The 4622-nt window shown below is 33.3% G+C and overlaps 1 protein-coding gene across 1 annotated transcript in view; it reads left to right on the top strand.

Annotated features, from left to right (window-relative positions):
• Positions 1-503: 503 nt before the first annotated feature.
• LOC101857211 (ikaros family zinc finger protein) overlaps positions 504-4622 on the top strand; it is a 17124-nt gene continuing 13005 nt past the window's right edge. Inside the window, exon 1 of the mRNA XM_005109374.3 lies at positions 504-669. The gene's annotated coding sequence lies outside the window, so the exon portion shown is untranslated. The remainder of the gene's footprint in view (positions 670-4622) is intronic.

The raw sequence follows: 4622 nt of genomic DNA, 5'->3' as shown, positions 1-4622 counted from the left end.
ATTTGCGTACCATGGGGAGAGGGGGGGGGTGCTACTGTTTGGGCTGTGAACAAAGGAATAGTTACACGAGATCGGCTTTAAAAAGCGAGATGCATTTGCGAAAGCGTGATAGAATAAATAGTCCCTTGATGAAAGTTGATGTGTTAGAAACCGAGTGTGAACTCAAAGTGCAACAGTGTATAGATCTAGTGCAGATCAGTATCTAGATCAAGGCCCTATAGCTAGTTTTGGCGCTCTGTTTATAAAGTTTATCAAGTGCCTTTCAATTAAAGGAAAATAACCATGTATTGCCTGTAAAGAGCTCAGAACCACAGGTTGTCGTTCTTAGCTATTGGACCCTGTTCCCACTATGTCTTGTCTGCAGTGGCCTACAACAGTAGGCTTACGTATTCGACAAAAGAAGAGTTTTTCTTGAATTATGAAAATATTTATTGTTGATACGCTCTTTCGTTATCAATGATATTATCATAACGCAAAAATGTCGAGTTGTGTCCCTTCGTTGGCCGCTAGAGGGCCTAAGTTGTCGTTGTACGATGATGAGATGATTGCGTTGATGACGATAGCGATAATTACTTCCTCTCTGTTCTACACAAAGGAGAGGCGTACAGGAGTGTTGCAGATGCGTTGGGTGAAACAGTCTTTGTGCAAGGAATAGTGTAAAAAAGCAAGGTAGGGCTATCCTCAACGTTAACAAAACTTATTTCGTTCAACATTGACAGATCATCGGTTTCGATAAAGAGGACGATAACGAAAGCTGTGAAGTTTCGCATCTTGTCGAGCGAGTGTTCGCAAGGCTAGATCTACAAGTTATAATGTATGCAATTGACCTAAATAGGCGTCCTGATAATTTATGAAACTGTTGATTCAGTAATGTATGTTTCTCCAAACTTAGATCTAAGGTTTCATCTTTTTTATCAATAGAAAGGCATGTTGTTCAATAAGAGCTTTGGCAACTTTGATTTTTCGACGAAGCCGATCAATTGTCGGGGCCTTCGATGATGATGCAAGGGAAGTCACTTCCATATTAAGCGTGGTTTTGTCGTGTGCAGAGTAATCGCACTTTACTACCCGCGAGAAATTTTGTCTGGTTTTGGGCCTTGGGCTTGGGCTGCCCGAAGTCTCCTGTACGGTAGATTCTCTTGTCTTTGCCTCTTCTCATTGCTTACAAGTACAAGTGCTATGCAACCTGTTAAGTTTAATAAGGGGGCTTTTTCTTTCTTTTTAAAATATGAAATTTCTGTAGATCTCTAGAGGCCATGTCATGCAAGCGCTCTTGTTACTATTTTTAGTGTGCCATTTCATGTATGTAGATATAGATCTAGTAGGCTTTTTGGAATCAGATCAGAATCAGCAGGTGTACCAATTTTATTCCTACTTGCCTAAAGTTTCTTTGCTTTTTATTTTTATACTAGAGATCTAGATCTAGACTCTATTTTTATTTAATATATGGGTCAGTCGACCAGTAAGGGCCACTTTTTGTTTCATCAGACATGAAAATTCAAGATGTCTGTATAAATGTATATATGTGAGGCAGCGTGGTGGAATCAAGCGCTTGTCAAAATAATCAAAATGAAGAAACTTGCATTTTTCTGCCGGTTTGTCAATTTTTACTGAATTTTTGTTTTTTGGCTCAACACCTTTCATGCCCATTAAAGAATACATTTCTTTGAGGATTTGACCGAAAAACATCGATTAAAGGCTCAAAAAAACATAAATTGTCTGTTACCACAGTCTATTAAGCTCAGGAAATAACTAATCTTTGGCGGCCATTTTCTCACTGATTTGACCTCTGAAACCAGGTGTCCCCCACCTCCTTCATTTGCAAATATTTCGACTTGTATTCGAGATAAATTGATTTTTTTCCCCTTCCAAATAAAGACAAGTGAACAACCATTAAGATGCTACCAATAACTCTACATGCCCCAAAATTGACGAGAGCCTGATTCCACCACGCTGCCTCACATATATTCATGCTGATTTGATGATTGGATAGTGTATAGCACAATTATCCATTGATAATATCTTAAAAGTACAGATCTCCTGTTTTTTAAAGTTTTTTGTACTCTTTGTTTGTAAAATAAGTAACATTCCCTTAATTGTTAGGAGTATTACAAGTCCAAAATAGTTGTTATAATTAATTTTTAAAAACTAACAAACAAATATATAGCATTTCATTTTATTGTAAAATCCTTTTTTAGTTTTATAAAAAAAAGTGCACAAATGATTTGCATTTTACAACCCATGTATGTTCAGGGTTGGGTTGATTTAAATCAGTTGATTTTTTTGATTTAAATCAACTTGATTTTTTAAATAAAAATCAGTGATTTAAATCACTTTAAAAAAAAATTATTTTTATTCAGTTTTTACTCATTTCAACATTCAGAATTCCTTTCCTTGGTTTCATAAAATAGATATATAAGGTTTAGTAGACTAATATAATCATGCTTAAAAGTCTGCTTTCCCCCCTTTCACTGTAAAATAATACAGTATTCTATTTACTTTTTTTTTCCATAATTGAAATCAGAGCTGGGTTGATTTAAATCAGTTGATTTTTTTATATTTTAATCGACTTGATTTTAAAAATAAAAATCAGTGATTTAAATCACTTTAAAAAAAAATGTATTCAGTTTTTACATATTTAAACATTCAGAATTCCTTTCCTTGGTTTTATTAAACAGATATAAGGTTTAGTAGACTAATATAATCATGCTTAAAAGTCTGCTTTCCCCCCTGTCACTGTAAAATAATACAGTTCTCAATTTACTTTTTTTCATAATTGAAAACCAGGGTTGGGTTGATTTAAATCAGTTAATTTTTAAAAAACTTAAATCAACTTGATTTAAAAAAATAAAACTCAGTGATTTAAATCACTTTTAAAAAATGTATTCTGTTTTTACATCTTTAAACATTCAGAATTCCTTTCCTTGGTTTTATAAAACAGTGTCACTGTAAAATAATACAGTTCTCAAATTTACTTTTTTTTCATAATTGAAAACCAGGGTTGGGTTGATTTAAATCAGGTCGATTTAAATCAGTTGATTTTTAAAAAATTTAAATCAACTTGATTTTAAAAATAAAACTCAGTGATTTAAATCACTTTAAAAAAAGGGATTCTGTTTTTACATCTTTAAACATTCAGAATTTCTTTCCTTGGTTTTATAAAACAGATACAAGGTTTAGTAGACTAAAATTGCTTAAAATCTGCTTTCCCCCTGTCACTCTAAGTAGTAAAATAATACAGTATTCAATTTACTTTTTTTTCATAATTGAAATTAGCATTTTCTTTTTCTTTTTAGACAAACACAAGCGTGTGCACACACACACACTGTACTAAAATTATGCAAGTTTATCTATGCATAATACCCCCCCCCCCCCCCCCCCCCCCCCCCACCTTCCTTTTAAACTGACATTTTCATTTTTTTGTCTGTAGCCATAATTCACTGATATAGCAGATTAAGGCTTTCTAAAATTGCAGTTGCTTAAATTAATCATTAGTTAAAATAAAGGCAATGCATTTTGCACTAAAAGAACATACTTTTAGCAACCAAAAATCCCAAACTGTGTCGACATTAAAAAAAAAAAAATCCAATTTAAATTTAAAAAATCGATTTTTTAAATTTTTATTTGAAAAATCAAAAAAATCACCAACCCTGTGTATGTTAGGAACGTTACTGGACAAGTAATGCAAACCAAATGAGACAAAAAAGTTTTCCTGGCACCTGTCAGAAGAAAGGATTCAATCACAGTTTTCATTATCAGACAGGGCAAACTTAAAACTTAATGATGTTTTAAAAAAGAGCAAGCAATCTGAGATAGAAAATCATGAAAAGGGAGCATTTAATTCCTGTTAGGACTATCACTGGACAAGCAAATGAAATGGAAAACACTAAAACAGGCCATTTGTCTCCTTGTTATAAATGCAAAGCATACTTTTAAACAAAGGGCAACTAACAAAATTATAAATATGGCCTGCAAAAGAAAACCAACTCTAAGCATATCATATTATTATTAAAACTGAAGAACTGATTTTTGTAAGGATAATTACGGCGCAAACAATTTAAACAGAAAATGTGCTTGGCCTGAAATATCTGAAAGGAATTTGATCAAAAATTGTGCTAATACTAAGTATGAACTTAAAACATAATGATATCAAGTTGATAACATTTTGAGCAGGGTATTTGAAAGTTGAGGGAAAAGGGGCTGTTAGGAGTTCATTACCGAAAACAAAAGAAACTTAATGTATTCACAATCTTATTTTCCAGCTTCCTGCAGGGCACAGTTTTAAGTAGCTCAACCTATAAAATCGTAGTAAACATGAATAAAATGGAATAAACAAAAGCATATCGTCGGCCTTGTGATAAAACCGGCTAACCCCAGCGAGGTAGATTTTACAGGAGAAGGAAAAAAACTGTTTTATTTCAAAACAAAGGCATTTAACGATAAATCAATGCTTTAAGCACCTATAAAAACACTTTACCGAAAATCTGTAGACCTTTTTTTCCTTTAAAAATTGCTTTTAATGAAACTGTGTGAGTTAGACGGTTATGTCGCTCAAATTTTCCAGGATAAAACCGACCAACCCTCAATTTTGTGGGTTGGCCGGTTTTATCAGGAAGCCACTG

The sequence above is a fragment of the Aplysia californica genome, unplaced genomic scaffold (genome assembly GCF_000002075.1).
Source record: "Aplysia californica isolate F4 #8 unplaced genomic scaffold, AplCal3.0 scaffold00772, whole genome shotgun sequence".
Lineage (NCBI taxonomy): Eukaryota > Metazoa > Mollusca > Gastropoda > Aplysiida > Aplysiidae > Aplysia > Aplysia californica.
This window is presented reverse-complemented; position numbering and strand designations above follow the sequence as displayed.